The following is an 18,326-nucleotide window of genomic DNA, read 5'->3' as shown; positions in this document are numbered from 1 at the left end:
TCAATAAAAGTCTTTACTAACCCTGTGTGAAGGTCTACAGTGAATTTTGCCCATCAGATTTGGTCCTGGTCAATCTGAGATGGCTGTTCCTTCATATTCCTGCCTTGCTCAGTCATCAAATGTGAGCTGTTCTGTAAATAATGTGACCTCGGATGAAGCAACTCTCCGTATCTGAGGCAGACCCTGAAGGAGCTGATAGCATACCCTATAGCTGGATAGCCAGTCCTTTGAAAAGAGGATCTTGGTCATGTTTCTCCCTGCTGACCCACTACCCTACTTGTAACAGAGATAAGTTTCCCTGGTATGGTTTATTATACAGTAATATTAATGGTAATACATCAAAATTTTGGGAAATTAAGTTATAAAATAAAAAAACAAAGCAAAATTTATTACTTGATTTAGGTGTTTATTTATTTGATCTCCATATGGGTAAGATTGTTGAGGTATTTACTTATTTGATCTCTGTATAAATTGGGAGGAATCAAAAGGAGAAAACATCAAGGGATTAAAAAACTCTTTAGTGTCAAACTGTCATAAGATGAAAGTTTGAACAATAAAAGGGATAATATTTGTAAAAAAAATAGGTGAAGGATTTCTATCCCCTAATACATGATACTTTCAAATGAATACATATAAGATTTTTTTTTAGTACAGAAACAAGTCATGTGAGAAAGGATATGGGTACAGATAACACAAGAAAAATGTTTAATCTCATGAATAAAGAAATGTAAATTAAGACTAAAAATGCCATTTTAACTTATCAAATAAATAATATTAAAAGAAAGTGGTACTTATTGCTTATGCTGGTGGATGAGAAGGTCATTCACATAAATCGTGGTGGGAAAATAATTCCTTAAGACTTGTCTAGAAAACGTTTTGGCAATCTGCAGTAAAAGTCATAAAAATAAACATTCTCATCCAGCAATTACATTTCCAAAGTCCTACCTTGGAGAAGTGTTTCAGTATTTATGTATTAAAATATTCATCGCAGCCTTTTATGTTCATTAATAATCAAGTACAGGGATAGTTATAGTAAATGATGGGATGGAATGGTATATGACCATTAAGAATGCTATTTAGTAAAAAAATTTAACAGTGAGAAGAAGTGCTTATTATATTAAAAAAATTAATAAAATCTATATACAATATATACAATAAAGGGCTTCTCTCATAGCTCAGTCGGTAAAGAATCTGCCTGCAATGCAGGAGACCCGGGTTTGATTCCTGGGTTGGGGAGATCCTCTGGAGAAGGAAATGCCAACCCATTCCAGTATTCTTGCCTGGAGAGTCCCATGGACAGAAGAGCCTGGCAGGCTACAGTCTACAGGGTCGCAAGAGTCAGACACGACTTAGCGACTTTACTACTACTACTACTACTATTACTACTACTACTACTACTACTACTATATGCAATAAAAATTCAGCTCTGAAGAATACATATTTGAGAGTATGGAGGAAGACTGCCAAATGGTATTGATTTCCACCTACTTTGACCGGGAAAAGTTTTTCACGTCAAACTGCCTGCCATCTTAATAAAGGCATTCATATCATCATTGTCTAGCACTTAAAAGTATCCAGATCTCCAAGACATTGAGGGGTTCCCAGGCAAAGATTAGGAAGCAGTTCACCCTCAAGTTCATCCAAGTACTGAACTTCTTCCTCTCACACTTTGAATCTTGTAGCTGAAGGTCTCTTTCTTCTATTAGACTTCCTTTCTCTCTTGAGTTTCTCTGGGTCTAGTTACCTCTGCTTCGTCTTACTCATATTTTCCAATCACAGTGTTTTCCCCACAAATTGAATTCAGCCAAGATTAGAAAGATGTTTAAATCTCTGTTTCTGCTCTGGTGAGAGCTTCAGTTGCTACTGAGTCATGAAAGAGCAGAGGATATGGGAAATATACATATATAAAGTTTCAGCAATACATGAACCGTGAAATTCCAGATATTCAAGCTAGTTTTAGAAAAGGCAGAGGAACCAGAGATAAAATGGCCAACATCTGCTGGATCATGGAAAAAGCAAGAGAGTTCCAGAAAAATATCTATTTCTGCTTTATTGACTATGCCAAAGCCTTTGACTGTGTGGATCACATTAAACTGTGGAAAATTCTGAAAGAGATGGAAATACCAGAGCACCTGACCTGCCTCTTGAGAAACCTATATGCAGGTCAGGAAGCAACAGTTAGAACTGGACATGAAACAACAGACTGGTTCCAAATAGGAAAAGCAGTACGTCAAGGCTGTATATTGTCACCCTGCTTATTTAACTTCTATGCAGAGTACATCATGAGAAACTAGACTGGAAGAAGCACAAGCTGGAATCAAGATTTCCGGGAGAAATATCAATAACCTCAGATATGCAGATGACACCACTCTTATGGCAGAAAGTGAAGAGGAACTCAAAAGCCTCTTGATGAAAGTGAAAGGGGAGAGTGAAAAAGTTGGCTTAAAGCTCAACATTCAGAAAACTAAGATCATGGCATCCGGTCCCATCACTTCATGGGAAATAGATGGGGAAACAGTGGAAACAGTGTCAAACTTTATTTTTTTGGGCTCCAAAATCACTGCAGATGGTGATTGCAGCCATGAAATTAAAAGACGCTTACTTCTGGGAAGGAAAGTTATGACCAACCTAGACAGCATATTCAAAAGCAGAGACATAACTGCCAACAAAGGTCCGTCTAGTCAAGGCTATGGTTTTTCCTGTGGTCATGTATGGATGTGAGAATTGGACTCTGAAGAAAGCTGAGCACTGAAGAATTGATACTTTTGAACTGTGGTGTTGGAGAAGATTCTTGTGAGTCCCTTGGACTGCAAGGAGATCCAACCAGTCCATTCTGAAGGAGATCAGCCCTGGGATTTCTTTGGAAGGAATGATGCTAAAGCTGAAACTCCAGTACTTTGGCCACCTCATGCAAAGAGTTGACTCATTGGAAAAGACTGATGCTGGGAGGGATTGGGGGCAGGAGGAGAGGGGACGCCAGAGGATGAGATGGCTGGATGGCATCACCGACTTGATGGACGTGAGTCTAAGTGAACTCTGGGAGTTGGTGATGGACAGGGAGGCCTGGCGTGCTGCAATTCATGGGGTTGCAAAGAGTCAGATACAACTGAGCGACTGAACTGATCTGAACTGAAATGATTTAGGTTAATAAATATTTTGGCTTGATATATCTATATTATTGTTGTAAGACTTGTGCTGGCTAAGGGAGATTAGATGAATTGAAAATCTGCTTGAAATTTTATAATTGCTGCTTGAAATCTTAGTCTGAGAACATTCAGAAAGTGTATTCCTTTAATATTTAGGTTTTAACATAGTTCTTAGGGAATTTACAAGACTTTTAGAGAATCATTGAAGTGACACTGAAGACTTTTCATCTGAAGTGTGGAGGAATTTCTCAGTTACCTTATGAGGTCTCTGTGCTCCTTAATCAGTTTCATGGCAGAAGAAGGCAGTGCATGTTCTCTTATACAACTGAAAAGTAGTATTCTTCTCTTATTCAGAAATCTGTCTGTGCTTGGCTCAGACTTTCTTTGTGAGGAAAAGAAAGTATGTATGTGTGGGTTTTAAAGGCTATTTTAGGGGAATTTAGTGACTGTAGCAGCCTTTAAAGCAGCCTCTCTATTCTTGCTTCTTTTCTAAGTAGAGGAGAAAAATCAGCAGAAGCTAAGTTGACATCAAAAAAATCATTTCTGCCTGTGACAATGTGTCTGGGACACAAAGCATTGACCTTGAAGCACTGGTCTATTCATTTATGGATGGTTTAATCAATGAGGCCTTTTAACAGCTGGACCATTTCTTCCTTGTAACCCAGTGGCTCACCCTTGCTTTTACTTTCTAGGTCTATCTTTATTACTCATGACAAAAAAGGAAGCTTAGGCTTCCACTTCTCTGAAGGTATTTCCTCAGTCTTACAAAAATGGAAGAAATGAATAGAAATTTGAGAATAAAAGAAGCTATCAAACTATGCAAAGCATTTGTGAAAATATATTCATAGACCCAAAGAACTACAGCCTTGTATATATAATATGGTGAAGATAGTTCTCAGTTTCTATTGTAATCCCTGCCACTTTTGGTAAATAATCTGTGCTCATCAATCAATTTCTTCCTGGCAGCTGGGATAAGTTTATGAAATTGTCTAATATGGGCCCTTAAGAAAATAGTTATGTAAACATCCCTACAGCAATGTATATTCTTTAATCACTAAACTTTAAATATACAATCATCACGCTTTTATTGAGAAAAAACCCAAATGACCATCATAGGAGCCTGAGTAAAAAAAGTTGGGATTTCTTCTCTGCATCAATTAAAGCTAAAATGGAATAATAACTTTAAAACCTTTAAGGGAAGAAAGTGTATTCTAACGTAGCTCTTCAGCTGTGCTATTATTCATAGGTAAAGTCTACGAAAACATATTCTCTGACTTACAACCATTCAGAATACTTATGATATAAATATCTTTTTTGTTGATATTACTAAAGGAAATTTATCTGGAACTACAGAAAAAATTAAATTGAAGTAGGTAGATGAGTCAAATGAAGAAGGAGAAAGAAAACTTTTGATTAAGGAGGTTGATTGAAAATGGACGTATGATTACAAAATTGAAGAACCATCCTTTTTTATAAAAGGTGCATCTGTGTGTATGATGAGATAATGTTGCTGAAATGACCATGATATGAAGGAAGTATATTATTTCTAATTCACTTACCTGTGAAAACAAAAGCAGAACATAAAAGATAAAAAAACTTAATATGGAAATACTAAACCTTTGTACAAAGTAGTAAATTTGAAGTAGGAGAATGAGTTTCAGAAAAGGAAAAAGGCTCTAATTAAAAAAATTCAAATAAAGGATATTTTTAAAAATGTGTGCTTGATTATATAGTTATGAATTAATATTTATAGAATGACTAACATTCTATAAATTTGTCATATTAATCTCAATGATAAGATTTATCATATTAATCTCAGTGATAAAAACTTTCATTTCACTCTAAAACATAAAAAGAGAGTACATGATCCATATTTCAAAACCATATCAGAAAAGAGACAACATTTTCAAAAAGAGAAGCTTGAAGGAAAATAGCATATCATGAAGCTATTATTATAATTATGAATACTACTGAAAAGTACTGAAAATGAGTAATATTGAGTGAAATATAACAATACTGAAATGTGTGAATTATTAATATATAAATTATGTAAATTACCATCATGTGGAAAATAATATCATATTAGGATAGTGGCACTAACACTATTATTACTATTATTTTGTTGTTATTATTTTAAATATTTAATTATTTATTTGACTGCTTCGGGTCTTAGTTGTGGCACCCGCATCTTTGTTGCATCATGCTGGATTTTTCACTGTGGTGCATGGATTCTCTAGTTGTGGCACAGGGCCTCAGTAGTTAGAGCACTCGGGCTCAGTTACTCTGAGGCGTCTGATATCTTAGTTTCCTGACCAGGGATCAAACCCACATCCCCTGCATTGCAAGGCAGATTCTTAACTGCATCACATCAGGTCTAACTGTTCTGCTGGTTCAAATATATGATATTTATGCTTATCTGATACCAAAATACCTGAGTGTCTAAGAGAATCATGCTGTACCAGTTCCTGCAAGGGCTGAGGCCTCTGTGGATGTTCTGGAACATGCCAAGGGTCAGACAATTCAGTTGATTTACACTCTCAGTTAGCTCAGGGTCCTCTAGTGACCCTACAGAACACCAAGCTTTCAACCAGCCAAGATACCACAGCAGGGCACCTTTCAGAAGCCACGCATCAGGAGCTCTATCATGAAAACTCATATTTGCTGCTTGGTGAAAACAAAGGTCTTCTAAAAAGAAAGGGCTGAGCCCAGGGTGATATAAGCCTCTGTACTCTGATCCCAGTATTTCCCAATCTTCAAAGAACTGGTGAGAAGTAATTTGTAGCCTGTATACAAGCACACCTTCTGTGGGGGAGTCTGGTATATTCCCTAATGGTAAGCCTCTCCTTATTATGGTGCACTTCTGACTCCAGGACTCCTTCAGTGTTTTGACTTACTGGGGCTGTGGTAGAAATAGCATGAATAACCTTAAATAGGAATGTTCTCTGTCCTCAGGGAGACCTGTAAAAATAAGACTTGTGAGCTCTGTTTAATGGCACTTTCCGTTTCTGCCCTAGTATATGTATACTAGGACTATTCATCCTGTTAAATACAACACATACTGACACAACTTGAAGATGAATCACATTTTTTCCAGTGATGTGATATGTCCATACAATTCAGCACCATTGACAAGTATGGTCCTAGTATCTATTGAGAAAGATCTGTTGAGAAATTGTGCATTGCTTGGACTCAGTTTTTGATAGAATACATTTTTTTTAAAGGAGTCATTTTTCCCCCCAAGTGATATAATTGTTTTCAAATGATTAAGTTCTAAATTAGGAAGAAAATGTGAGCAGTGAATAGCACTCATATTGTTCAGTCATGATCAATTACCCCATATCCTTGGCATAGTCAATGATGCTTTTAACATAGAATAATCTTTGAGGTCACTGAAACTCTGCTGGTGACATGCAGAAGTCAGAGTGATCCATGTTGGACTCTCAGTGAACCTTCAAATCCAAAAATGATGTGGAAATAGAATGTATATAAAGTCGATAAAATACCATTAATTTGTTTAACAATCTTTTGATAACCCTGTGAGGTATATAAAGAAGTTTGGCTTGGTAATTAGAACCTGCAGATCCTTTCCTCTGTCTCCTAAAATGGACTCCATCAAGGCTGGCTGAATACTTAGCTTCCCTGCAAAAAGTAATCTTATCTGAAATATACTTGCCACTCCTGCTAGAAAAAGTCACCTTGCTTTCTAATCATACAACAAAATATTTTAAGCATGAGTGGTGTGGGTACACCAGCTCCCTTCTCCCCAGGTCTCCAAAATACAACTTTTATTAATCTACAAATTTGGGGGATAAATTTGAGATGCACCTTACCCTTAGATGCTATGGGTTAGAAATTTATTCCTAGATTAATATTTATCTCTAGCAAATTCTCTTTTATTAAAAGTATTTATAGTTCTTACAGAGTTCAATATGTCAGATCAGATCAGTCGCTCAGTCATGTCCGACTCTTTGTGACCCCATGAATCGCAGCACTCCAGGCCTCCCTGTCCATCACCAACTCCCGGAGTTCACCCAGACTCATGTCCATCAAGTCAGTGATGTCATCCAGCCATCTCATCCTCTGTCGTCCCCTTCTCCTCCTGCCCCCAGTCCCTTCCAGCATCAGAGTCTTTTCCAATGAGTCAACTCTTTGCATGAGGTGGCCAAAGTACTGGAGTTTCAGCTTTAGCATCATTCCTTCCAAAGAAATCCCAGGGCTGATCTCCTTCAGAATGGACTGGTTGGATCTCCTTGCAGTCCAAGGGACTCTCAAGAGTCTTTTCCAACACCACAGTTCAAAAGCATCAATTCTTGGGCACTCAGCCGTCTTCACAGTCCAATTCTCACATCCATACATGACCACAGGAAGAACCATAGCCTTGACTAGACGAACCTTTGTTGGCAAAGTAATGTCTCTGCTTTTCAATATGCTATGTAGGTTGGTCATAACTTTCCTTCCAAGGAGTAAGCGTCTTTTAATTTCAATATGTAGTGAGTCTATTAACAGTTTAAATTTTAACTTCACCAGATACAAGCTTTATTTAAATTTGGACTAATCTTGTACAACTCAATGAGTTATTCAGGTCACTGTTTGGCTTTTAGTGGAAATCTCGCAGACAGGCCTGGAGATCAGTGGGTGATATCAGTGGAGAATACATTGTGCCACAGGTTTATATTACAGCAATTAATACAGCTTCTGGGAGAAACTCAGACATAGGCCTTAACATCATCTCTCCATCATAATCATTCCTCATTTAGTTTGTTTGGGAAGTCTTGCTATTGCCTGCAAAAAAATGATCACAGATGAAAGTTGTCACATCCTGTTGAGAATGGACAATTATCCTTTATTTGGTTTCCACTTTCCTTGTAACAATACTGACAGATAAAAGTATTGGTTAGAGTGTAGCACTGTTAGAATTACTTTTTTCTCACCACATGAGTGAGGCATGTCCTCAGGCCTCATTACCTGGAGATGGCTGTGTTCTACCAAGCATTACTTTGCAGTGGCTATGTCTCTATGACAATAAGTAATCATTATAAAAGGGAATAAAATGGTCAAGTCAGTGAACCAGTCTTTGTGATCATGCCATATGGGACACTTGTTTTCAGTGTTAAAAGAAAGATTCTTGTGATGTTTTCCCTTGGAAACTGGGTTCAAATATGGCCAGATAGAAACTGGTTCTTCAGGCTTTATCCTTCCAGGGTTGATGCTTATTCCTGATTGTCATCCCCCAAAGGAATGCTGATGCATGATTGCAATGGGCTTGTGATCATGATAATGTTTAATTACCTATTATTTAGGGAATAGTTCTTACAGGGGAATTCAGAGGAAAAGAATGTGAGATTTTGAATCACAACCTAACTCTTGACTCTGCCAGTTACTAATCACTTTTATATATTTTTTGAAATTACATTTACTTTTTATTGTGGTAAATAATACATAATGTGAAATTTATCACTTTAAATATTTTCTTTTTTTTAAATTTTATTTTATTTTTAAACTTTACAATATTGTATTAGTTTTGCCCAACATCAAAATGAATCCACCACAGGTATTCCCATGCTCCCCATCCTGAACCCACCTCCCTCCTCCCTCCCCATACCCTCCCTCTGGGCCGTCCCTAAGTACATCACATTGTTGTGATGTAACTCCATCAGAACATCAGAAAAGTTCCTCCAGAACTTTTTCAAATCTGAAGTTCTATATCCATTAAATAGCAACTTTCCATTTCTTTGTCTTTTCAGCCATTAGTAATCACCGTTCTATTGATACTTCCTGTTTCCATAAACTTGACTATTAAAATATGCTTCGTCCCTTAAGTACTCATAAATGTTAGTTCTTCCTATTAAGACATAGTTATTAACATTTCAGGCAGGATGCAGACACATTATCATAATTACTACATTGATAATTTTATAGTCTTTGGTATTTTCTCAATTATTTTTATCACTTTTCTAAGCTTGGGAGTATACTTTAATTTAGGGGAAGGGGGATATCTGTTGCCCATCATTGAATAAAACACCAAATTTTAAGAAAAACATTGCATCATTAAACTAGCATTATGGGAGAGTCTGGAGAAGGAAGGGAAAAAGAATGGAGGCCTACAATAAATGATAATGTACTTGCATTTTTTCCCATTGACTCCATTTTTATCTAATCGTTTACTTTTAAAAGCTAAAGCTTCTCCAGAGATAGGTCTTTGCTCCCAGTTTTTTCAGGTAGAGTTCTGCTTGTTATACTGCATTGGCTAAATGCAGGAGTGGAGAGAGGCACAAGGTAATTTAATAGGAGTCAGCCCTGAAACCATCCTCCCAACTCTCCTCTTCTTGCTCCTCAGGTGACTGCCCATCTTCAGTTGTTTATGTTGCATTTCCTGAAATGAGGGTGTAGGAGGAAGAGATTTCCAGGAAAAATACCATTAAAATATGACTTTATAATTATTAGGCTGGCCCCATATTCCCTGGGCTCCTCTAAATTTCTTCTCTTTTTTCCCCTTCACTATGGCACCCCATTCCAGTACTCTTGCCTGGAAAATCCCATGGATGGAGGAGCCTGGTGTGCTGCAGTCCATGGGGTTGCTAAGAGTCGGACATGACTGAGTGACTTCACTTTCACTTTTCACTTTCATGCATTGGAGAAGGAAATGGCAACCTGCTCCAGTGTTCTTGCCTGGAGAATCCCAGGGACAATGGAGCCTGGTGGGCTGCCGTCTATGGGGTCGCACAGAGTCGGACACGACTGAAGTGACTTAGCAGCAGCAGCAGTATTCCAGCTCCCTAAGCCTCTAGATCTGGTGCAAAAAACCTGAAAGTTCCTCTGATGACAGAAATTCATCCTTGAAGTTTTCTTAATGAAACCTTTGATAGGGTTTATTAAACTATGATTCACAAATGTAACTTGGTATACATGACATCTTGTGATATGTTAAGAATAAGCGAGTGCATCACAGCTCAGGTGAGGCTTCCAGATACTACATTCCATGATTCTGATTAAGCAAAATCATGGCTTATGATTCTTCAGGCATGGTAGAAAGGCTAATTACATTGACTATGTCATCAGCATGTAGCTGCATGTTTCTAGAGTCAGAGCTTATATATTATATATGACTTATAATAAGAAAAAATGAAAACTGATTTAGAAAGGCTGAATTTATCATTTTGATCAGCTATACTTCAGTTAAATTCAGCTCGTCTCCTCAAAATAATCTCAATTTATCCTAGCTTGATAGATCATAATAATATAATAAGTATATTATCTCTTGTGCTTTCTGAGCATTGTCCCATTCTGGAGGAAAACAAATACATTAGGGCAGTGATTGTTAACTTTTGTACAAACTTAACTAGATTAAAAAAAATCCCATTGTTCAGGTCATACTCTATACATTATATCAAAATTCCTGAAACTGGAGCCACAGAATAAAGTGTTTTAAAAGGTCCCCCAGGTGGTTCAGAAGTGCAGCCATGGTTGAGAGTTTGAGCCCTTGCCTCTCTTACCATTCTCGTTAATGTTCACACGCATACTTGATATTGATCAGAAACTAGTCAATCACTCAATTGACCGAAAGGGTCATGAACACATACTTTTAAGATATTAAAATATTTTGTTAAGAGTTTGCTCAAGAAGTGTTTGTTCAAATCTGATCTAAGTGATTTGAAGAAGTAATTAAATATGTGTATGCAGCTTCCCTGGTGACTCAGACGGTAAGGAATCTGCCTGCAATGCTGGAGACCTGGTTTCAAACCCTGGGTTAGAAAGATGCCCTGCTCCCCACTGCAGTATTTTTGCCTGGAAAATTCACTGGACGGGGTGCCTGGTAGGTTACAGTCCATGAAGTCGCAGAGTCAGACATGACTGAGTGACTAACACATTGCACATTCAGTTCAGTTCAGTTGCTCAGTTGTGTTCAACTCTTCACAACCCCATGGACTGCAGCATGCCAGACAGCTTCCCTGTCCATCACCAACTCTCAGAGCTTACTCAAACTCATGTCCATTGAGTCAGTGATGCCATCCAACCATCTCATCCTCTGTTTTCCCCTTCTCCTCCTGCCTTCAATCTTTCCCAGCATCAGGGTCTTTTCCAATGAGTCAGTTCTTCTCATCAGGTGGCCAAAGTAATGGAGTTTCAGCTTTAGCATCAGACCTTCCAATGAATATTCAGCATGGATTTCCTTTAGGAAGGACTGGTTGGATCTCCTTGCAGTCCAAGGGACTCTCAGGAGTCTTCTCCAACTCCACAGCTCAAAAGCATCAATTCTTCAGCAGTCAGCTTTCTTTATAGTCCAACTCTCACATCCATACATGATTACTGGAAAAACCATAGCTTTGAATAGATGGACTTTTGTTGGTAAAGTAATGTCTCTGCTTTTTAATATGCCATCTATGTTGATCATAGCTTTCCTTCCAAGGAGCAAGCATCTTTTAATTTCAAGGCTGTAGTCACCATCTGCAGTGATCTTGGCGCCCCCAAAAATAGTCTCTCACTGTTTCCATTATTTCCCTGTCTATTTGCCATGAAGTGATTGGACCTGCCACCATGATCTTAGTTTTCTGAATGTTGAGTTTTAAGCCAACTTTTTCACTCTCCTCTTTCACTTTCATCAAGAGGCTCTTTAGTTCTTCTTTGCTTTTTGCCATAAGACTGGTGTCATCTGCATATCTGAGGTTATTGATATTTCTCTTGGCAAACTTGATTCCAGCTTGTGCTTCATCCAGCCTGGCATTTTGCATGATGTACTCTGCATATAAGTTAAATAAGCAAGGTGACAATATGCAGCCTTGACATACTCCTTTCCTGATTTAGAACCAGTCTGTTGTTCCATGTACAGTTCTAACTATTGCTTCTTGACCTGCATACAGATTTCTCAGGACGCAGATCAGGTGGTCTGTATTCCCATCTCTAGGAATTTTCCACATTTTTTTGTGAAACACACCGTCAGAATCTTTGGTGTAGTCACTAAAGCAGAAAGAGATATTTTTTCTGGAACTCTCTTGCTTTTTTGATGATCCAACAGATGTTGGCAATTTGATTGCACATTATATTGCATATATATATAATTAAATTCAAATATATAACTATTATTTAACAATTCAATTCAATTCTGTAACATGATAAGAAACCATAATGTGTTAAGATAGCTTCTAGGAAAATAGAAGTGAACTCTTGAGTATTTCAATTAAATTTCTTTTTTACCATGTAGACCAAATCACTTATATGCATATTTAAATATTTTTAAATAAAGATATGTGCCTTGGATAAAGAATTTGAAAATAAAACATATATAGCACTATAACCAAAATGTACATAGTAAAGCTCCTATAAAACCAGCCTTGGAGGACAGGATCAGCATCTATAAGGGAGACATTTCTTTTTTTTTTTTTTAATTTAATTTTATTTTTAAACTTTACATAATTGTATTAGTTTTGCCAAATATCAAAATGAATCCGCCACAGGTATACATGTGTTCCCCATCCTGAACCCTCCTCCCTCCTCCCTCCCCATACCATCCCTCTGGGTCGTCCCAGTGCACTAGCCCCAAGCATCCAGTATCGCGCATCGAACCTGGACTGGCATCTTGTTTCATACATGATATTTTACATGTTTCAATGCCATTCTCCCAAATCTTACCACCTTCTCCCTCTCCCCCAGAGTCCATAAGACTGTTCTATACATCAGTGTCTCTTTTGCTGTCTCGTACACAGGGTTATTGTTACCATCTTTCTAAATTCCATATATATGCGTTATTATACTGTATTGGTGTTTTTCCTTCTGGCTTACTTCACTCTGTATAATAGGCTCCAGTTTCATCCACCTCATTAGAACTGATTCAAATGTTTTCTTTTTAATGGCTGAGTAATACTCCATTGTGTATATGTACCACAGCTTTCTTATCCATTCATCTGCTGATGGACATCTAGGTTGCTTCCATGTCCTGGCTATTATAAACAGTGCTGTGATGAACATTGGGGTACACGTGTCTCTTTCCCTTCTGGTTTCCTCAGTGTGTATGCCCAGCAGTGGGATTGCTGGATCATAAGGCAGTTCTATTTCCAGTTTTTTAAGGAATCTCCACACTGTTCTCCATAGTGGCTGTACTAGTTTGCATTCCCACCAACAGTGTAAGAGGGTTCCCTTTTCTCCACACCCTCTCCAGCATTTATTATTTGTAGACTTTTGGATCGCAGCAATTCTGACTGGTGTGAAATGGTACCTCATAGTGGTTTTGATTTGCATTTCTCTGATAATGAGTGATGTTGAGCATCTTTTCATGTGTTTGTTAGCCATCTGTATGTCTTCTTTGGAGAAATGTCTATTTAGTTCTTTGGCCCATTTTTTGATTGGGTCATTTATTTTTCTGGAGTTGAGCTGCAGGAGTTGCTTGTATATTTTTGAGATTAGTTGTTTGTCAGTTGCTTCATTTGCTATTATTTTCTCCCATTCTAAAGGCTGCCTTTTCACCTTGCTAATAGTTTCCTTTGATGTGCAGAAGCTTTTAAGTTTAATTAGGTCCCATTTGTTTATTTTTGCTTTTATTTCCAATATTCTGGGAGGTGGGTCATAGAGGATCCTGCTGTGCTGTATGTCAGAGAGTGTTTTGTGTATGTTCTCCTCTAGGAGTTTTATAGTTTCTGGTCTTACGTTGAGATCTTTAATCCATTTTGGGTTTATTTTTGTGTATGGTGTTAGAAAGTGTTCTAGTTTCATTCTTTTACAAGTGGTTGACCAGATTTCCCAGCACCACTTGTTAAAGAGATTGTCTTTAATCCATTGTATATTCTTGCCTCCTTTGTCAAAGATAAGGTGTCCATATGTGCGTGGATTTATCTCTGGGTTTTCTATTTTGTTCCATTGATCTATATTTCTGTCTTTGTGCCAGTACCATACTGTCTTGATAACTGTGGCTTTGTAGTAGAGCCTGAAGTCAGGTAGGTTGATTCCTCCAGTTCCATTCTTCTTTCTCAAGATTGCTTTGGCTATTCGAGTAAGGGAGACATTTCTCTAGACTTGGCTTTGTGGTTCAGAGCATCCTTAAAACTCTTTTAACTACTTGCAAAATGATGTGACGTGTGTGTGCATGTGTGTGTGCATGTGTGTGTCTGCACATGTGGCTGACAACTAATATGGGTTTTTCTGGGAAGAGGAATCATGATTTTGATGAGGTTCCTATGAAGGAAATCTACTGTCACTTAAGGATGGGATGACATTCTGTGATTACAGTCTGGATACATTAGAGGATCGCATTTAACATGTAGCATGTCTCCATCTTTGTGGAGACAGTTGACCATAATACACTGGATCTGAACTCAGACAACTTGGATTTGAGTTTCAGCTCTGCAATTTACTGGCTTGAGTAAATTCAGCTTTCTAAGTTTCAGGTTTCTGGTCTAATAGTGATAATAATATCTATCCTACCTACCTAATAATATTTTAAGTTTAAAATCAACTAATTATTTGTAAACTCTAAACTTCAATTCAATGAAAATAAAAGATTTAGCATAAAAAACAATTCCTGTGTTGACTGATAGCTAGCTTCCAGGCCAGTTCTCATGAACTCATGTTTAAGAAGAGATAATCAGGCTGATACTGAAATAATGGTTTATGTATAATTAAGTAAGTTTCAGGGAATACAACTGACATATACTTGAAACCTTCTTTGTAGGTTTTGGCACGTAGATGTGTTTGGGGGATATCATCTCCTCTTTAAAAGAACTACTTAAGCCCAGTAGATTTTGGCACAGAGGCAATTAACAGGAGGTATCTCTATTTTATAAACATGGAAGTTAAGGCCGATAACAGGAGAGTAATCTGTCTAAGGTCAAGGCCAGACACTTAGATTCCAAAGTCTACAATGTTAACTTCTGCACAGTATTGCTTATATACAAAATGATTTGAACCCATTTAGGAAAAAGCTGCAAGAAGCTGCATTTCTGAGAAAAGTGACTCAATATGGTAGCAAACTAAATGGGGGAACCTCTGGAAAATTTCATTTAAATCACATTTAAATCTCATTGAAATCATGAAGTGTCAATCATTTCAGTTGCTCAGTCATGTCTGACTCTTTGCGACCCCATGGACTGCAGTACGCCAGGCTTCCCTGTCCATCAAAAATTCCCAGAGATTGCTCAAACTCATGTCCATCGAGTCGGTGATACCATCCAACCGTCTCATCCTCTGTCATCCCCTTCTCCTGCCTTCAATCTTTCCCAACATTAGAGGCTTTTCCAATGAGTTAGTTCTTTGCATCAGGTGGCTAAAATATTGGAGCTTCAGCTTTAGCATTAGTCCTTCCAATGATATTCAAGGCTGATTTCCTTTAGGATTGACTGATTTGATCTCCTTGCAGTCCAAGGGACTCTCAAGAGTGTTCTCCAACACCACAGTTCAAAAGCATCAATTCTTCAGCGCTGAGCTTTCTTTATAGTCCAACTCTCACATCCATGCGTGACTACTGGAAAAACCATAGCTTTGACTAGATGGACCTTTGTTGGCAAAGTAATGTCTTTGCTTTTTAGTATGCTGTCTAGGTTGGTCATAGCTTGTCTTCCAAGGAGCAAGTGTCTTTTAATTTCATGGCTGCAGTAACCATCTGCAGTAATTTTGGAGCCCAAGAAAATAGTCTGTCACTGTTTCTGTTGTTTCCTCATCTATTCACCATAAAGTGGTGGGACCAGATGCCATGATCTTCTTTTTTGAATGTTGAGCTTCAAGCCAGCTTTTTCATTCTCCTCTTTCACCCTCATCAAGAGGCTCTTAAGTTCCTCTTCACTTTCTGCCATAAGTGTGGTATCATCTGCATATCTGAGGTTATTGATATTTCTCCCAGCAATCTTGATTACAGCTTGTGCTTCATCCAGCCCAGCATTTCACATGATATACTCTGCATATAAGTTAAATAATCAGGGTGACCATATACAGTCTTGTCGTACTCCTTTTCCCAATTTTAAACCAGTCAATTGTTCCATGTCCGATTCTAACTGTTGCTTCTTGACCTGCAAACAGATTTTTCAGGAGGCAGGTAAGGTTAGTCTGATATTCCCATCTCCTGAAGAATTTTCCACAGTTTGTTGTGATCCACACATTTAAAGGCTTTAGCGTAGTCAATGAAACAGAAGGAGATGTTCTTCTGGAATTCTTTTGCTTTTTCTATGATCCAATGGAGGTTGGCAATTTGATCTCTTTTTCCTCTGCCTTTTCTAAATTCAACTTGAACATCTGAAGTTCTCGGTTCACATACTGTTGAAGCCTGGCTTGGCAAATTTTGAGCATTACTTTTCTAGTGTGTGAGATGAGTACAGTTGTGCGGTAGTTTAAATATTCTTTGGCATTACCTTTCCTTGGGATTGGAATGAAAACTGATGTTTTTCCAGTCTTGTGGCCACTGCTGAGTTTTCCAAATTTGTTGGCATATTGAGTGCAGCACTTCCACAGCATCTTCTTTTAGGATTTGAAATAGCTCAGCTGGAATTCCATCACCTCCACTAGCTTTGTTTGTACTGATGCTTCCTAAGGCCCAGATGACTTCACACTACAGGATGTCTGACTGTTGTTGCTTAGGTGAGTGATCACACCATCATGATTATCTGGGGCTTAGCAGAGTTAAATGACCTGACTTGCCAGGAAAAATATGAAAAATATTCTTTGATAAGCAGGACTGAAGTTCTGGGACTAGAACACTATCTAAGGTAGATAAACAAGAAGACATAAGAAATAATCTCCTAGAAATAATTACCTTAGCCAGGATCAGCAGTAGTAAATGGAGGAGTGTGAGCAGAGGAAAATAATCACCATGTCAAAAAGAAGTGATGACCAGGAAACTGATCCTTAATGTAGAGGCTTAAGCAAAATAAGGTAGAAAGAGAATAGAGACAAATTTCCCCAAGACTGACTCCCACAGCCTTTGACTCTTTCTCAGTCTTGCTGCAGTAAAATGAATAATCCATCATTTCATATTTTAGGACTACCTGAATGGTATTAAAGAATATTTGTGTCCATTATTTTAAAAATGCTTTTTTTTGTTATTATTTTGGTCTATAAAATTTCTCCTGAAGTATAACAAATGTATAGAAAATTACAGAAATCAAAAGAACAAAACAATAAATGATCACAAGTAAAAATTCACATGTGATGACTACATAGGTCAAGGAATAAAACATCAATAGCACCACAGATATATTTGTTGGACTCTTTCATGTATTTGTTTTGCAGATTTTTGCATTTTATATAAATGTAACAAGTTATATATATTTGTGACTTGCATCATTTGCTCAACATTGTGAAGTTCATCCCTGTTGTTGCTTACAGCAGTAATTGATTCATTTTCATTGCTGTATATTGGTTGTGGTAGATTGCTGTAACGATGGCTCCCAATAAATCAGGCCTCTCTGTGTTCATGCCCCTCTGCAATGTGTTATTGCTGCTTCTCCTTTACAAAAAGGAGACTATTCCTTCAGTGTCTTAAATCTGAGCTTGTCTTATAAATGCTTTGGCATAGTTTGTGGTGGAAATTATGTTATGTAAGTTCTAGGGCTTAGCCCTAAGAACACTTGCAGATTTCTCTCTTGCCTTCTTAGGTCCTTTTATTACCATGCTGTGAAGAAGCCTAAAGTAGCCTACTGTAGATGAAAGTCTATCCATGATGGGAGAGTAGAGGTTACCCACTGACAACCAGAACCATGTTCCAGAGGCCATCTGGGACCTACAGATTCAGGTGAGACATCAGATGACTGTAAACACATGAGTGAATCTAGATGAGACTAGTAGAAGAACCTCCTGGCCAACCTACAAAATTTTCAAAAATAATAAATCGTGGTTGAAGCCACTAAGTTCTAGGGTAGTTTGCTAAACAACAGTGAATAACTGAAATAGCACATATAAAAATATGACTTTATTTATTTATCCATTGTATTATGATGGATATTTTTTTTCAGTTTGGGGCTATTATAGATAGTTACACTATGATATGTTTTAGGAAAAATATGTATAATTTCTGTTGAATATATACCTGAAAGTAGACTTAAAAGATCAGTATTAATAGATACTGCTAGAAAGTTTCCCATAGTGGCTGTACCAATTTATACTTCCATCAGCAGTGTAGGAGTGTTCCAGTTGCTCCGCAGTGCCATTAATCCTTGGCAATGTCTGTTATTTTCATTTTAGTCTTATTGGTATGTGGGGAGTGGT

The 18,326-nt window shown here is 37.7% G+C and overlaps 1 long non-coding RNA gene across 2 annotated transcripts in view; it reads left to right on the top strand.

The window, feature by feature from the left end:
* LOC133246103 (uncharacterized) overlaps positions 1 to 18,326 on the top strand; it is a 114,499-nt gene that overhangs the window by 94,434 nt on the left and 1,739 nt on the right. For both annotated transcript variants that reach the window (XR_009735908.1, XR_009735907.1), the window contains exon 2: positions 17,717 to 17,853. This is a non-coding gene — a long non-coding RNA (uncharacterized LOC133246103). The remainder of the gene's footprint in view (positions 1 to 17,716; positions 17,854 to 18,326) is intronic.

The sequence above is a fragment of the Bos javanicus genome, chromosome 4 (assembly GCF_032452875.1).
Source record: "Bos javanicus breed banteng chromosome 4, ARS-OSU_banteng_1.0, whole genome shotgun sequence".
Taxonomy (NCBI): Eukaryota; Metazoa; Chordata; class Mammalia; order Artiodactyla; family Bovidae; genus Bos; species Bos javanicus.
The sequence above is the reverse complement of the archived record's forward strand: the minus strand, read 5'-3'. Positions and strand labels throughout refer to the sequence as shown.